At 44.5% G+C, this 18,236-nt stretch overlaps 1 long non-coding RNA gene across 1 annotated transcript; it reads left to right on the forward strand.

The window, feature by feature from the left end:
- Positions 1–5,620: 5,620 nt before the first annotated feature.
- On the forward strand, positions 5,621–14,027 carry LOC135296998 (uncharacterized). The gene is made up of 2 exons (XR_010359013.1): positions 5,621–11,345; positions 13,341–14,027. It is a non-coding gene; the product is annotated as an uncharacterized LOC135296998 (long non-coding RNA).
- The last annotated feature ends 4,209 nt before the right edge of the window (positions 14,028–18,236 follow it).

The following is an 18,236-nucleotide window of genomic DNA, read 5'->3' on the forward strand; positions in this document are numbered from 1 at the left end:
ATCCCATTTTGCCCTATCCAAAACTGCACACTGCCTCTTCGGGGCTGCTTTTTGGCTTGGGTGCAATTTTATGTGCAATTAGTCAAACATCCTCTCCTGCCAGATCTGCCCTGTTGCGAACAATTGGCGCTGCGTAAAGGAATACATTCCGAAGCTGGAGCCCGGGGATTCCTGCCAATTTACATTGACAGTATGCTTACAAGGAAGGAGCTGGCAGTCCAGCTGGAATTAAGTGCTAGCAGCCACAGAGGCAGCCACACACCAGCACACAGATGGTCCAATTCTTCCTCACATTTTCAGCTTTGTCTACCTTGAGCATCCTTTCATTTTATACACATTAAGCAAGACACTGAGTGTGCTTGAATGTCCAGAAATGCATTTCTTAATGTCTTAGCCACAAACAGAGTTAGTAGATATTTAATTGTACAGCCCATGGGAAGAAAACAATCAAGTCATTATTTACATACAGGACATTTTCTTCTTGCCAGAGAAGAGGGGACCAGCTGTTAGGAGGCTGACCTGATGCAGTTCCCAGGGTGGCCAACTTGCCTGAATGCCAACACCACTTAAAGAAAGGACAACCTGACTTAGTAAAAGAGATCAATTTACTCTTAGCAGTGGCTCTCCAAAAAAATCATGCTTTGTGGTGATGAGTTTTTCTGCACATTAAAGCCTGTTAAGAGTAGCTGGGTATCTTACAAACCCTTGTAGAACTTACTTGTTTAAAAAAAAAAAAAAAAAAAAAAAAAAAAAAAAAAAAAAAAGCAGCAAACTGTCTCCCAAGTGTGCCCTCATCCAGAATTAAGAAGAGGTAATTTTTTTAGTGGTCAGAGCTCATGTGTTGGAAAAGCTATCAGATGCTGTCTTTTTTTAGCTTTGTAAAGCCATTTAGCTGTGCTCTGGAAATAATTGGCTTTTAGTACTCTGGCTAATCAGATCCCTTCTTGGTTTATCCTGGACTAATTAACTCTCATCTCTTCAAATTATTCCCAATGCAGCTGATCACCTAAAGACCTCCATCCCTGTGCAGCAGCTGCTGTCCATTGCTGACAAGGTGAGACATTCTTCATCACGAGCTGTCTTCCTAAGCAAAAATAAAAAAAAAATTAAGTAGTGCCAGAATAATGTACCAAATAGCAGCCTTTTCGCTAGCTGCAAATTTTTCCTCTCTGGGGAACGCTGCCTACAGTTCTGGATGCTGTTTTTCTATTATATGGGTTGAAACATGTTACCAGGAAACAAGACTGTGCACAGGGGACAGCTCAGCTTGATCAAGCATCTTTGCCCTTCTGTGGCTGATGATCTGTGTGTGGTAAAAGACTGCAGTCCTACATGGGTTATAGGGTGAGGTGTGCAACACCATTTTCCAAGCACGAACAGAATTCCTGGGTTACATATCACTGTGCTCCTCTGCACGTGTTAGACAAGGGTATGATGCAAAGAATGGGTCAATTAGTTGAGGCTGTGAGAGGAAGACAAAGCTACACACCAACATTAAAATTCAGGATTTGTTGCCTTGGAGACTTTTACAAATGCCAAGCACAAAAAGACATCAGTTATTTAATCCTGAAAGATAGAATGAAGTGGGATGTTCTTTGGAAAAGAGAGCTGAGACCATTGAAGGAGTTTGGGTTAAAAAAACCTAGGAAGCACCACAGCTGTGAGTCTATCACCAGAAATTCCCCAAAAACACTCAAAAGAGTCACAGAGAAGTTATGAAAGTCCACTGTTCTGAAAGCTTTTGCTAATCTTTCTGGTGCTAAAAGAGAAGATGAAATCTGTCTATGTTTTTACTTGCTCCTGAATTCCAGCCCTGAGGCTCAATGTCATGTAAGGGAAGGTGGCACGAAAAGTGGCTGGAGCTGTTTGCTTGTCAAAGCAGTCCCAGGTGGTGACTCAGTTGCTCTCTCCACCCAGATGGACACACAGAATCCCTTGTTATCTTTTCACATGACTCTTTCTGATTATTTACATGCCCAGCGCTCAAGTAGTCAACATTGGCATCTCCAAGGAATGGAACCCTGTGAAAGCCTTGACACAGAACCCAAATGTTCCTGTGTGAAGAAGCCAAAATGCAGTTCTGAGCAGCTGCTACAATCAGGGGTGTCTGAAATCCATCTTTGGATCCAACATTGCAGCATGGCCTGTGAATTTGTACATTATTAACCTTCCAGATGGCAAGATGAGGAGACATCCTTCAAAAGATGGATGTACACTGAAATTTTAATTAACGGTCAATGACCTTTAGGAGTGAGACATGGTGGTCTATGTGCTATGCAAGACATCATAGATGGAAACTGCTGAAATTATGAACAATACTTTTTTTTTTTTTTAGTGAGATATTTTTCTAATAAGATTTCAGCAATCTAATTCAGATTGGAAATATTGTTTATCTGCTTTTCTCTCAAGGATTTTAACACCTTCTCAGACCTTCAGCAGACAACAACAGGATGATTGGATGGTCCCCCAATGTAGCTTTATCATTATCCAAATCCATTCTCTAGCTTTATTTGTCCCACGACATCCATGAGGAGTTAACACACTAACTGTGTCTTCTTGAGTAGGTTCAGGGGGTGCTTTGCTTCATTCTATTCCCTCTACTCAAACCTGCTTCTTACTCCACATCTTCCAGATATGCCAACCACAGGGTCTGAAGTTTCTTGAGGTCAGGGATACTTTTTCTTAGGGTTTTGCCTACAGAAGTGTTGGGACCACCAGGAGAGTATTGAGAGTACATCAGTGGGACTCCAAGTACTGTGTTGCGTGCCAGGTCTGGTGATCAACATGGAAGGGAGAGAAGAGGATTTCTGCAAAGGAGCCTGATCCCACCTGCAGGACAGCCACAGTGAGGCACGAGCACTTTGAAGTGTTTGGCTGGCAGGGAACTGCTGTGCTGGTGTAACCTGCCTTGCCTGTTAGCAACACCTACCTTGAAGAGACAGCCACATGACATTAATGGTATTAAGTACATGATTCCTCTTGGGTGCAATTTTTCTGGATAAAGCAGACATAATTTGCACAATGCCATCTAAAAAAGGATGCAGCTACATCTGTCCATTCAGATTACATCCAGCTACTTTGAAATGCAGGAGGCAGTGTGAAAACTGGAGTTTGGGACTGTTACATGATCCCTAGTTCAATAACTAGCTTGAAGAAGCTGAATGGATAAGATTTCCACTGTCATTTAGTCATACTCACCAACCCTTTCCCAGAGAGACTTGATCTGTGGTCAGGGGGATAATTAGATTTCTGTCTGCTCAACTTCTGAATTGTTATGACTCAGCATGACCAGTTCAGCTGAACAGCTCCCCTGATGTTAAGGGATTCAACCAAATAAAACTCAAGCTCATTTTAGAAAGGCAAAGTAAAATACATTATCACTAGGTTCTTCCACATTGAAAATTAATTAATAAGGCACAAGACTACACAGTTATCTTTCTATTGCAATGGTTGCAGCAAACAATATTCCTGTTATAAAAAGAAATTAATTTCATCTATCACTGTGACATTCCCTGATTGATCTATTTAAATATAAAAGATTTTGTTTTGTGCCCTATTATTCAGCCATACAGATTTTGAAAATCAATAAATGGTCTGAGTACTAAGATATTCAAATATTCCTACTCTATAATACAGAAAACCATTTACGTTTACACTGAGTATCCTCACAACAGTGGGAGCCATGATACACCCCACTAGAAACTGCTTGTCTCACTTATCTCTCTGTCCAGCAAATCTGCAGGGCATTATCTAGAAAACCAAAATCTTGGCACTAAGGAGTATGAGAACTTCACTATTTAATGCAAACAGAATACTAAAGATTAAGAGGGAAAATATTAAAATTTTTCATGATGCCTAATGACCCTCTCTGGATTTAAAATTTGGATATTCAAGATGCCTAGGAAACACCTTATTCCCTTCAAGCCCAACTAGATGATTGTTGAGGTGTATATGAAGTAACATTTTGTTCTGGGATTAGTAGTAGAATATGGGGCAGTCTTTTCAGAGGTTATTTGAATAAGGCTTAGTGAACTGCATAAGGAGAGCAGCATCCTTTTGTACCTGGATGTGAGTTATGATGCCTTTTTTATGTGTTATCTCCTTCAGGCTTTTTAGTGCTGCTGAATACAAAGGCTTGCAAGGTTTCAAACAAATGTTTCTTTAAATCAAATGTGGAACTACACCCCTGTTTTGTTTAGTTTAGGGGCTTGGGTTGGGGTTTTTTGCTATTATGTGTTTTAGCCAGTGGGAAAAGAGTGAAGAGAGAGAACCAGCAGCTTGCTGGCTTCTCGCTCAAAATTAATGCATATCTAACTGCTTTGTAGATGGTGATATATCCACTTTGCTGTCATAGATCAGATTCTTCAGTGACTGCAGCCTAAACAAAACATAAAGCCAAATATTGCCACAAAGGATGTTTTTTCCATTGTTTTTGAGTTTTCAGTATGAAACTTACCATTTTACAATTGAGTATGTTCATTTTTGTCTAAGAGACTAAAGAACTTTCAGATTTTGGTTGTAGAAGAAAATTAGTGTGGTAATGTGATGTCAGAGCTGGTATCTTTCAAGCATGTTTCTCTTGTTTTCTTCAGAAACTGATGGATCATTTCTACAAGAATAAGCACATAATCATTTCTAAAATAGCTTTCCATCTCATCAGTCAAACTTTATAGAGAGCAAGAAATTTATGCAAGACATAAGCATAAACACTACAATGTGATTTGGTTTTAACAGATTTCCTCCTTTTGCAGTTAGATTGAAGATTATGTCTCTTACAAAGACTTGTTATAGGTAAAAATTGATCCAGCCAATTTGATCAAAAATAAAAATTAAATTTATTTGCAACAGATATACAGTCCCAACCACCAACAATCAAAACATAGCGCCAACCCTGGGATCCGAGTGGGTGAACTATGATCTGGCCTCTATCGCACCGAATCCCCCTGTTCACCACCACTGGCAGAGTTTGATTTTTATACTCTTTTTCTTGCCCGCAGCAGAGTCCCTTTGTCCCCTCCTGCAGTCCTTCATATTCATGCAGTGTCTATTCTCTGTCCCGTGCTGGACAAAGCCTCATCTGGGAATTGATGTGTATCTGTGTCCAGTTCCCGGAATCCTTCATTCAGATGTATGTCTTTGATGGTCCTGTCTATCTGAGGTGGACATCTACATGGGCCATCATCGCTGGGCATTTCCTTGTTCATGTCATTGGGGAGCGCCCATCTCCTGTGCAGACTAGGTTTTCTTTGTATGTTAATGATGCACCTCCTCCTTGGCTGCAAGTTGTCCTGTGTGGAAATCTCCCTCTCCCCTTTGCTGGTGTGATCTTAAGGCTTCATTTTATATTACATTAATAATCTTACATTTCCAGCACGAACTACCACCTTATTCATAACAATCCCCCCCTCTCTTTTTATTAATCCATTAATTCGTGCTATTTTCTAAAAATATTTATACATACTTCTTTTTAGCCCTTTTCCCTTTTTATTTCCCATGTGTGTGACTCTATCTATTTTGTGCCCAAAAAAACAAGACATAAGTAAAACATTATTCTGTCTCACTTTCATCCCATTCCTCCCTGGGTACCTCCTGATACATTTTATATTCAATCTCATTTCCTTTTACTTGTTTTTTCAAATTTGGCCAAGGCATCTGCTGCCACTTGTGTGGATCTCCTTCTTCTAGTTTCATGATTTTAGAGACTGGGTTAGCCCTCCCTGTGGCACATTCTGGGTCCATGGGCACGGCTGCTATTTGCATGCCTTGTACAACTGAATGTATTAGTCTAATAAAACATGGTATCAGGCAGGGTAAGAATATGATTCCTGCTACTGAACACAGGATGAAGAATGTTAATTTTTTCCACCATGCTCCATCAAACAGATTATCCCACCAAGATGCATTTAAGATAGAATTCCATTTCTGGACTGGGACATGAGCAAGACTCTTTATTTCCGCTGCCAAACCCCTAATGGTCTCTCCATAGTCATCTATTTCAATACAGCATTCCAACTCACTAAATTTCCTGAAGACTCTCCCTTCCTCTGCTAATAAGTAGTCTAGGGCTGTCCTGTTTTGGTATACAAATGCCCTCATTTAGGAGTGCTCCTTAGATAGTAACTCCAGGGTGTCTGAAGTATGATTTGAAACAATTTCCACTACTGCTTGGAGTCTTATTAACCAGTTTAGCAGGTATATCAGGGTTCTGTAACCCCAACTTCCATCTTGGGCCCAATTTGCTGGTCCATAATATTCTATAATTCATTCTGTGGGCCACTCTTCCCCTCTCCAAGTTTGGCTTCCCTCAAAAATAGGAAATTTCTTCTTTACCTCCCTCTTTTGTCTGTTCGGAGTTTCATACAAAGGAGCTCCTAGTGAGCTGCTTTCTGACCGAGGTAAAGGAAAGAATACGAGTCTTATTATTCCTAAAGTACAGGAACCTTTCTATTTTTGAGGCAATTCACTATAAGCCTTTTTCCCAGAGATCCAATATAAACCGTTAGGAGCCTTCCATTTACTGGCAGTACTCCCTGGTTCATTCAGTAACCTTTCAATCCTTCCAGAGATTGGTAAGGGTTAGGTCAAGAGGCTTTATTCCAGCATAGTCCAATTTTATCACTCCACTCACAATTCTTTCCCTTTTCCTGGTTCCAACACCCCACTGGGAGCTTTGGTTGCCAGGTTTTACTTTTAGCATTTGAATTTACCACTAGAGTGGAGATACAAGGGGTATATCCAACTACTTCGGTATACTCCCTCCCTTCCTGGCTAATACAGATTGTTCCAGTTACTCGTTGGTCCAAAACACAATCCTACGGTTGTTGTATTAGTCCGGATATTTTAGTGTTATCCCATTTAAGAAGCTGCTCTGGAGCTAAACTCTCGCCTTTCCAAGGCCATTTCTCTGCCGATTTCAGTCCTCCACAAATCCAACAATCAGACAATCTTAATTCCGTCATGATTTCCTGCATCAAATCTATAAAAATATTTTTGTCCGAAGCAGACAACCCCAGATTGTTGTACTGTTTCTCCAGCTGGGCATAGTGTTCCGTTAGGGTCCTCAACCTTTCTTGCTCCACCCTCCTTTTCCTCATCTCTGCCTCCTGTCTTTTTAACTCTTGTGCCACTTGTTTTATTCTACTCTCTGGGTCCAATCCCTCTTTGTTCCGGGAGAAACAAAAGGTCAAGTCATACTGAAAACATGTTCAGTCATCATGATTTTCGAGAAGGTTGATGATAACCGGTTCCTTTTTAAGTGGCGACTTATGCCCGTATTTCAAGTTCTTCCCCACCCAGTATGTTTTTCCCCCCATTATACACATTTCCAGTAAGTTATTATCATAACACACTTTATTCACCTGGAAATACCCGACAAATACAGATTACATTCTACCCCCAGTCCATACAGTACAATTGCATCTGTTACAAACAGGGATAGGTGCTTGTCTCACCTGTCTTTTGTGTTGGGCGTGCTCTGACTCTCCAATATGAGATGCTGCCTATTTCAAGTAGCAAATCTCCTTTCCATTTACTTTGCATATCCCATATCGGGTGCCATTGAAGAGACAGTACCTGCCTTTTCCATCTCCATCACAGTTTCCCAAGGCTGGGTGGGTCGAAGCCTCCACTTTGCCCCGTCCGTCCAGGATGGTTTGCATCTACCGTCCACACTTGTTACTGGAGACCTGTTCTCCCAAGCCGAGTGGGTGCGCACTAATCCTGAGGCACATGACTAGACTCAGGCTCGTCAGGACTTCCCCTAGTTTCATTCCTCTGCCTCTGTCTCTGCCCACTGGGGTGCCTCCAGTGGCAGGGAGAACTATCTTCTTGGCAGCAGGAATATCCTTCACGGGTATCGTACCTGGCTCAAGCCGCATATCTCCTTTTAAAAGTGTCCCACCTGGATAACTTGACTGCTATGGTGCTGCAAGGTACTTTGTTTAATCTCCAGCACTCGATTGCTAAGATTTTTGCTCTGGATCTCAGTTGTCCCCTTACCCCATTCTGAAATGGCCGAAACCACACTAGTGAATCCATCTTGATTACCCCCAAATCTGTGAGGAGTGTTAAGATTAGGTTAGTCAGACGCACTTCTCCGTCCAAGCACTTATTGCATAGACCTCTTGGCCACGCCCCTCTTCTGCAGTGTACCACCCACACCTTGTTACAATATTTGCACTTGAATTGAGCGAACAGGTAGCAATTACAGCCTGGCTCTGAACATCTTATTTGGTCGTTCTCGGTCATTTACTTGGCCGATGCAGAATTAATTTCAGGTCCCCAGGTGGAGAAGCAACATTCCACTCAGGGTTCTCTTCTCGCGGTTCAACCCTCTTTACTCGCAAAGCATGGGTCCAGCCTTTTTCTGCTGTTCGCACTGCTGTATCTGTGGTTAGAAGAACAAGAAATGGCCCTTCCCAGTGGGGGGAGAGGGGAACATCTCTCCAAGTTTCTATGAGTACTTTATCCCCAGGTTGAATTTGGTAACTGTGAACCCCAGGGGAGTGTTTTGCATTAAAATTCCCTGCTTCCTTAGTTCCTGTAGGTTTTTACCTATGGTTATCAGGTAAGCTCGTATCTGACCATCTTCCACTCTTGGGTGTCCTATAGGCATTCTGTATTCATAGGGCATCCCATACAACATTTCAAAAGGTGATAGTCCTGTTTCAGAATGAGGCAGCGTCCTGATATTTAACAGAGCCAAGGGAAGGCACTTTATCCAGGACATCTTGGTTTCCAAAATTAATTTGGATAGTTGGGATTTCAAAGTCTGGATCATTCTTTCCACCTGTCCTCAACTCTGGGGATGTGATATTCCCAGAGGACTCCTAAAGCCTCAGCTAATTGTCTGATAATTCTCAAAGTGAAATATGTGCTCTGGTCCGAATCTATATACTTTACCAAACCATACCAAGGTATGATTTCTTATAGTAGGCACCTTGACACTACTTGTGCTGTAGCCCTGGAGCTTGCAGTGTGTCAGCTTATCTACCATTACTAGAAGACATCTGTATCTTCCTACCTGTGGCATATTGGTGAAATCCACCTGGATCCTTTCAAATGGTCGGTATGCCACTGGGCGGCTACCTGATGCCACTTGTCTCACCCTAGCCCGATTGACCCTCTGACATATCATACATCCTTGTACTTCTTGTTTAACTAGCTTGTAAATCCCTTGGTAGCCAAAAAACTTTTAAAACTGCTCAGCCAGTGCTTATGCTCCCCAGTGGGTTTGCGAGTGAAGCCTCTTTAAAATTTTTCTAGTATACTCTTTGGATAGTAATTCCCTCTCATCTGGCAATTTCCACTTAGCTTCCTCTCGTTTTCCCCCAATATTCTTGTACCCCTCAATTTCTTTCTGACAGAGTAGTGGGGGAAATTCTCATACCTCCCCCACTTTGACTTCTGGGGTGCTTACCTGCAGCAATGCCGTGTTTCTAGCCTCCTTATCAACTAAGTTATTTCTTGGGCCCGAAACTGTAGTCCCGCCTGGTGTCCTTTTACATGAATGACCGCAATTGCTTCGGGTTCCCTTATAGCCTCCAAAATTTGTGTTATTATCCCTTCATGCATCAACCCTTGGCCTTTGGTGTTAATCAGCCCACTTTCTTCCCATGTCTTCCCAAACGTGTGAACTACTGCAAAGGCATACTTCAAGTCCATGAAAATCGTCCCCTTTTTCCCTTTTAGCATCTGCAAAGCCCTCAGTACTGCATATAGTTCACAGGCCTGGGCTGACCAACTGCCGTTCAAGGGCCATGATTCCATGGTTTCCCCTGTCTTTCCATCTACCACTGCATATCCCGATTTCCTCTTCCCCTCTATGATTCAGGCTGACCTGTCTACAAACCATTTTTGCCCTTCTTCCAGTTCCTCCTCTTCCAGTTCCGGTCTTATTTTGGTTTGTAATTCCACTATCTCTGCGCAGTCATGGGCAGGTTCCCCCAGAATTTCTCCATACAGGAACTGTGCTGGATTTTGTGCTGCAGTTATTTTTAGTTCTAAATCGTGTGAGTGGATCAAGATACCTTCATATTTAAGAAGCCGGGTGACCGTGAGCCACTTTTCAGCCTTTTGCTGCAAAATGCTCCTCATGTTATGAGGAGAAAAAACAATGAAGGGTGCTCCAAAAGTTATTTTCTTAGCCTCTTCTACCAAAACAGCCACCCCCACAACAGTTTGCAGACATGTAGGCCACCCTCTGCTGATAGGATCCAATAACTTTGATACATACCCTAGAGGTTTCTTTGATCCGGCCCACTCCTGACTCAATACTCTGTGGGCCGTATGGTTACTCATGTCCATGAATAGCTGAAATGGTCTGTTCATGTCTGGGACTCAACACCAGAGCTGTCATAAGCATTTCTTTCAGCTCTTTGAACCTCTCCTCATCTTGCCGGGTCCACTTTGGTTTATCCATGGTGAGCTTTTCATAAAGAAATTTTACCTTTTCACTGTATCCATCAACCCACTGTCTACAAAACCCCAAAAGCCCCACTACCTACCTTACTTCCCTCTTTAATTGAGGTAAGGCAATTATTCTGGCTACCCTATCTGGGTCTAATTTCTTCTTACCTTTGGTGAGCTAGTGCCCCAAGTACTTGACTTCAGGTTCAGTGAATTGTAATTTAGATTTTGAGACTTTTAAACCCTTGTCTCCCAAAAAGTTGAGGAGGGTTATAGTGCTTACCCTTACCAGTTCTTCTTGGGGATCTGCCACCAGCAAATCATCAACATATTGTAGTAGTTTGGTGTCACCGTGTTATTTTATGAAAAATCCTTTGCTAGGATTTTTCCCTCCTGAGGAGCTGAGGGCCTCAGGAAAGAAATGTAAACAATAACTATCTGCTGCTGTGGAATGCAACAGGTGCATCTGTGATTAGTAGATGTTGGTTGTTTCTAATTAACAGCCAATCACAGATGCAGCTGGCTCGGACTCTCTGGGAGTCAGGAGTCTTTGTTATTGAATTCCATTCTTGTTCTTTCTAGCATTCTGATGAATCTTTTCTCTCTATTCTTTTAGTATAATTTTTAGTATAGTATTTTATTACAATATATATCATAATAAAATAAGCCAGCCTTCTGAAACATGGAGTTCAACATTCACGTTTCCACACATGGTGCACCAGACACAGCATTTGGTGACACCCGAGCGTGTGGCATTGATGGTCACCCCAGAAGTGGCCACAGAGTCCAGCCTAGAGCTGAAAAACCAAGACCCTGAAGGTGGGCAGAGTTCAAAGCCAAGGCTGAAGATAGAACCTTCTGAAGTTTCTCAACATCATGTCCAGAAACCACAGAGCAGCAGAGTTGTGCAGCTGGATCCACAAGGACACTGTCTCAAGGTACTGTTAACTCTTCCCTTCCTGAAAATACTGTCCTTCGCAGAATGTGGGTGGAAAATTGGCAAAATGTACCTTTCAAAACTGACATTCAGTTTTCTGTGTCAGATGAGAAAGTTATTAACCTCTGGTGCAGGTGGGGATGCAAGGACAGAATTATTATGTTGGAGAGACATTTCTATGAGTTTTTCAGATGGACAAAATTCCATGGATTTTTTACAGATTTGATATACTCCCTCAATTTAGATATCTGGGATTTCATGAAGTCTGTTTTTGAGTGGACACACGAACTCCCGAAAATCCCGAAAATTTATGCGGTGTTCTTAGCCCTTTTCCGTGTTTTGAAGTGGAGAGAGGCTGTGGTGGACTTCGTGGCCAATTGCCGAGGCTGTGTGCCCTTCCCACCAGACGCAGCAGGACAGGAACCTGTTGAAGAAGAGCCTGTCATGCTGGCTCCCAGCCCCGCCACATCACCCACGTCTGACCAAAAGTTTGTCTCTGTGCCCTTGGAGCATGCTCAGAAGGAGCCGCTTTCCACCACCACCAACCCCCCCCCCCGCTCTTTTTCTCGCGGGGGATGGGGAGCTGGCTCCGCCACTTTCCGGGCCGACCCCGCCTGCTCCGCCGCGAGATTCTCCGCTCCCCCCACGCCGGGAGGGTGCGGACCCGATCTTGCTGCCTCCCGGACCGGCGGCCCCGCCCTGGCCAGCACCGCGGGAGCTGTCGGTCCCTGCGGCCCTGCCCGTGCCCCCACCGTCTCCCGGGGCGGCCCCACCGTTTCCAGCAGAGTTCGCCGGCGTCCCGACCGTGCCAGTACTGCCTCCCGCGGATTCGCCCGTGTTGCTAGGCAACACGATTGACTGCAGCGGCGATCAACTTGAGCCTGTCTCAGAGAAGGGGCCGTGGCTGTCTGCCCACGTGAGGATGTCCTGGGGGCCAACCCTGCAGCCGTGCCGCCCCCGCCGCCTGTCCTGCTGCCTCCTGGGCCCGCTCCGCCAGCTCTGATGACTGTGCCTGTGCCGCAGCTTCCGGACCCCGGAGAAGACTCGGCTGCTGCACCCAGCCCGGCGGGGGATGCGCCCCCGCCACCCCTGGCTGTCCCGCTGCCTTCAGGAGCTCCGTCCTTCGCATCGGACCCTGCGGACAGCCTGCCCCTCTGTGGAGGGGGCTTGGCTCTACAGCTGATTGCGGGCACTGCCCGGCTGGCTGCTTTCAAACTTAGCATTTTTTGCGGAGCCATTTGCATGTGGTCAGGGGCTTCTGCCTGGGGGCTGGGATGCCTGCCATCCTCCGTGCACCCCAGCGGCGTGGGGGAGGTGGCTCCTGAAGCTTCTGCCTCTGGTCCCCAACCCAGAGGGGATGGGAGTGGTGCCGAGGGGCAGGAAGCGGGAGCAGTGGCGTTTGCTTTGCAGGAGAGAGAGAAACAGTGCAAAGCAAGCATTGCTCACTTGCTCTGGGGACAAGAACCCCCCAGATCCGAGATGGAAATTCCTGAGAAAGCTTCTCTTCCCAAGCTGCTGCTGTGCACCGGTGTTTCTGGGGGGTGGAAGCATTTGGTTACTTCTGCTCTTCAGACATTGGCAGCATGGTTGTGCCAGGTTGTGAGAACTCAGAGCCCGCCTCATGGGCCAGGTCTGGCTCATTTGGCTTGTTTCCCTGGGCCAGGGCCACCACCCCGTCCAGTGTTGGGTTTGGGAGCTTTGATCTCCCTTTCCGGACCTGGGCCACTGTTCTGTGGGCTGGGGCTGGGTTCCCTTGTTCGTCCACCAGGACCAGGGCCACCAAAGGGTCCTAGAGGCCCTCTGCTGCTGCTCTTCTTAAAAGAAATAAAATTAATAAAGAAAAGTGGAAAGAGCTAACAGCTCAAAAGCATTGAGAAGCCACAAATTAGCCTCAGCCCAAGTGCTTGAATTGAGGGCTGTGGCCACGGCATTCCAGAAATTTTCTCTGAATTGTTTGATAACTGTCAATGAATTTATGATTTTCTTTTTTTTTCAGGATTCTGCAAGCCTGTTTCAGGACCAAAAGGAACTTCCAGAGATGTCAAAGAGGAACATCTTCAGTCCATGGACTCTGTCCTGAAATTCAGCTGTTTGGACTTGAAACAATGAACATTCTTTGCATGAGTTTTTTGCATTTTCATATATTGTAAGATTGTTTTAGTGATATGATAGAATTTGATGCTCTACAGGTGAAGAATTTCCCTGACCATTCCACATCAGCAGTTGATTGAGGTTTTGATTGGTAACAGATGAACCTCAAGAAGTGTTTGTTCTCTCTTCTGCAACGGCCCAGTAGAAGAAATTAGAAACACTCTTTTTTCTTTTTAATTTAATAAATTTAAAAGGGTGAAATGTCACCGTGATATTTTATGAAAAATCCTTTGCTAGGATTTTTCCCTCCTGAGGAGCTGAGGGCCTCAGGAAAGAAATGTAAACAATAACTATCTGCTGCTGTGGAATGCCACAGGTGCATCTGTGATTAGTGGATGTTGGTTGTTTCTAATAAATGGCCAATCACAGATGCAGCTGGCTCGGACTCTCTGGGAGTCAGGAGTCTTTGTTATTGCATTCCGTTCTTGTTCTTTCTAGCATTCTGATGAATCTTTTCTCTCTATTCTTTTAGTGTAGTTTTTTGTATACTATTTTAATATAATATATAGCATAATAAACCAGCCTTCTGAAACATGGAGTCAACATTCACGTCTCCACACATGGGAACAAACTCACTCAATACGTGCTTGAGAGCCTGGCCGAAGAGGTTTGGTGAATCTACAAAGCCCTGAGGCAGGGAAGTCCACCTTAGTTGTTGTTTACAATTAGTGTCGGGGATCCTCCCACTGAAATGCAAAATAGTCCCAACTTTCCCTTGCCAGTGGGCAAGTCCAACAGGCGTCCTTTAAATCTATTACACTGTACCAGGTATCCTCTGGAGAAACATTATTTAATAGCGTATAAGGGTTTGAAACTGTGGGAAACAGTCTTTTAGTCCTTTGATTAACCACCCTTAAATCTTGTACCAACCTGTAACTCCCATCTGGTTTTCGTACCGCTAGGATAGGAGTGTTGTGCCTGGACATACAAGGTTCCAGTGTCCCCTTTTGAATTAAATCCTCAATTATTGGTTTCAGCCCTCTTCTTCCTTCTGTCAGTAGGGGGTACTGTTTTATCTGGATGAGATCTTCGGGTCTCTCAATTTCAATATGGATTGGTTCCATTTCTAATTTCCCTGCTTCTCCCTTTGAATGCCAGACCTTAGGATTGATTTTTCCCTCATCCTCTGTGGTTAATTGGCACAAACTTACAAGCTGCGAATCCTGAGCGATAAGACTAATTCCTAGATCCACCATCAAATCCCTCTTGGCTCCTGAATCCAAGAATACCAATTCTTGTTTATGGAGTCTCATTTTTAATTTTATAAAGGGCTCTCTAGGTGTTATGGACCCCAAATTAAAAATCCCCTGACACTTCTAGTCTTCCTGGAAAATCCTTTCATCCCTCAGCCTTGTCTTACATTCCCTCTTAAAATGACCTCTTTGCTTGCAGTAATAGCACTCCAGTCCCTCCCCCTGCCTATTCCTTTGGGGTTTCCTTTGGGGTTGCTTAGGTTTTCCTTGAGGTTTGTGTGCCTGACTAGTCTTACCTGTGTTCACGTCCTTCTCTTGCTTCTGCGCCTCCCTTACTGCCGCCACCAAAACCTTTGCCTGTGCCTTTTGCTTTTCATCCTCCCTCCTCATATAAACCCTCTGTGCTTTCCTTAGCAATTCCTGCAGAGTTCTTTCCTGCTAATTTTTAATCTTTTCTAGTTTTCGCCGTACATCCTCCTATGATTGGCTACAAACTGGGTTTTTAGGAAGTTTGCCCCCACTGGGGAGTCTGGATCTGTCCCGGAGTACATCTGGAGACATTTCCTTAACCTCTCCAGCCACTTAGTGGGAGTTTCATCCCTCCCTTGGCATTCTCCCAATGCCATGCTCAGATTTTGTGCTTTTGGAACCGCTCCCCTGATACCTTGTATGACCATATTCCTTAATTCTATCATTTTACATCTATCTTCCTTCGTCTGCGCATTCCAAGAAGGTCTTTGGTTAGGCCATTTATCCTCCCCACTCCCTCCTTGAGGGTTTCTATGCTCCCAGTCCTTTATTACCTCTGACCTAATCATTTCCCTTTCCTCCGCATTAAACAATGACCTTAGGATGGCACTGATATCATCATAGGAGTATATGCTGTTCCCCAGAAATTCATCCAGCCTCTCTGCCACCCCCAGCGGATCATCCACTGTTATGAATAGAAAGTTGTATTTTTTTTTTAAGTTTCAGAGTTAAAAAACAAGTCAAACCCGGTCAGACTTCTTTGGGTGTGCTGCCAAAAAAAAAGTCCTTAATCACCCGTTAATGGCCGGTAATTAACTATTGTTTCCCTGATGCTGGCAGCTTGCCAAGAAGACACCAAGAGAAACCCTCCAGGGTAAAGAGAATGGGCAGTGACACCAGAGCCAACATGCAAATGAGAAATGCATTGCACCCTGGGTTTTTTTTTACAGTTTTACAATTTTTACAAGAAAAACCCCTAAAATCATGAGCCAACAAGTGACTTAAGTGACATCTAAGGATGGGAACATAGTCCCGTACCTGCTTGGACCTTTTTGTTTCTCATCCTAACCTGAAAAGATACTGATTAAAGAGACACCCTGGAGTGTTAAACAAACAAGCAGGACTCTACGACTCTCCCGTGAGGACAGAATCCCCAGCTCTGTCTGCAGACCAGCGGACAAAGCTGCATCCTCCTCCTTCTTCCTGCCACGCCTGGGAGCAACGGCGGTGTGGGTGCAACCCGTCGATTTCTCCCCACCTGAGCTGATTCTTCTTAATAAAGGCATTAAAAAGGAGAAAGATCTCCTGCCCATTTATTTCATCCACTATCTTCTGCATTTCCTGCTTGAATGCCCATACATCCACAGAGTTTATCAGCACGTTAACATATCCAGTGACTCCCAGAGCTGTTGGAACCTCCCTTAATGGAAAAAGATTTTGTTGACCATCCTCATCCTCACTGTCCTCAAAGTTTACCTTCCGAGTCCGCTGTCTTGTTCTATTAGCAGGCGGGTATCCGTTCCCGCCCATGGGAACAGTGTGCCTGGCGTTTTCTACTTGTTGTGAGGGAGGAGGGGACAGAGACGGTTCTTGTGAATGTTGCACCGCTGAAGCCAATCCTTGTACAGGTAAGGCTTCCGCTGGTGGTGCTTGGGGTACTGCGGGTTGGTGCGTAGGATTTACTGGTGCAGGGAGAGGGAGAAGGTCTTGTGGTGTTGAGTAAGGTGGTTGGAGATTGTCTAAAGGTTCCCACGTTTCCCCAGTGTTCGTCTGATTTCTGTAGGTCCTAACCGGGAATAGTCCTCTACTGGCATATTCCCATAGTCGGGCATATTCTCTTTCCTCATTGGTTGGCCCTGCCTCCTCAGAAACTAACTCATCCAAGGCTCAGCATGTTTCCTTTCTGAAGGTGCCGAACATAGGCGAGAATAAATATTTCTTCACCTCCCTGTTTTTCCATTTCTCCATGCAATAGTAAATCATTCTTTCCATTGACCTCCTCCACCTTGTCGGGCACTTGTCCCAGTGTTCTGTTATCCACCCCAATGGACTGTTCCTAGGTATGTTCAGCAAACAGTACTTTTCTCCTTTTTCTGTCTTACCTTGGGTTTTCCCTAAGATTTTACTCTTTCTTTGTCCCATCCCGCTAGGTTTAGCAAAGTCCCTTTATGTCCCTTTTTGTTGTACTGGAGGAACCAAAAAAATTCCCTAATTCCCCTGGTCTTCCAAGGGGACCTTTCAATCACACAGTGAACCGGTCTGTGGATTTCTGCCTGTAAATGAGCTCTCGTACTTACCTTTTCCTGGATCCAAGGGAGTTACCAATTGCCTAATGTCAGAGGTCTTTCCTACCCCTTTCTGATCCTGCCCGTGATCGATGCCCTCCCCTTCCCGATTTTCCAGGGTTTTCAGGGTTTCGGGGTGTGTGCAGAAACGAGTTTCTCAACTGCTTCCACCTTGACCAACCACTTTCCTTGCGGAAAAGTGGAACTGCGATATTGGGGTCCACACTTGCTTCGTGACAGCGTCACGTCTCACACACATGCTCAATCACACCCCACTCAACCATGCAATACTTAGAATCCTTTTTCACGCATGGATTCTTCGTGCACGTTGTTTTTATGAGTGAAAAAATTCTGCAGTCTCGGAGGTTCCACTCAGATTTTGAGAACTCTGGGGCCCGTTTTTATTCTTTTGGTTGTGCCTTTGGCTTTCTAGTTTGTGGTCCTGATTGGTTCCATTTGGTTTCCCAATCCCGCCCGGCCGCTGAAATCAGGCGTATGCCACCCTGGCCTAGAGAAGGGTCCCTGGAATTTGGAATCAGATCACATTGGGAAAGGTCATCCAGTTGATCCAGCCAATTTGATCAAAAATAAAAATTAAATTTATTCGCAACCGATATACAGTCCCAACCACCAACAATCAAAAAGCAGGGCTGACCCCGGGATCAGAGCAGGTGAACTATGACCTGGCCTCTATTCCCCTGTTCACCACCAAGGCCTGGCAGAGTTTGATTTTTATACTCTTTTTCTTGCCCGCAGCAGAGTCCCTTTGTCCCCTCCCGGAGTCCTTCATATTCATGCAGTGTCTATTCTCTGTCCCGTGCTGGACAAAGCCTCGTCCAGGAATTGATGTGTATCTGTGTCCAGTTCCCAGAATCCTTCATTCAGATGTATGTCCTGTCTATCTGAGGTGGACATCTACATGGGCCATCATCACTGGGCATTTCCTTGTTCATGTCATTGGGGAGCGCCCATCTCCTGTGCAGACTAGGTTTTCTTTGTATGTTAATGATGCAC

This window comes from Passer domesticus, chromosome 3 (genome assembly GCF_036417665.1).
Source record: "Passer domesticus isolate bPasDom1 chromosome 3, bPasDom1.hap1, whole genome shotgun sequence".
NCBI lineage: Eukaryota > Metazoa > Chordata > Aves > Passeriformes > Passeridae > Passer > Passer domesticus.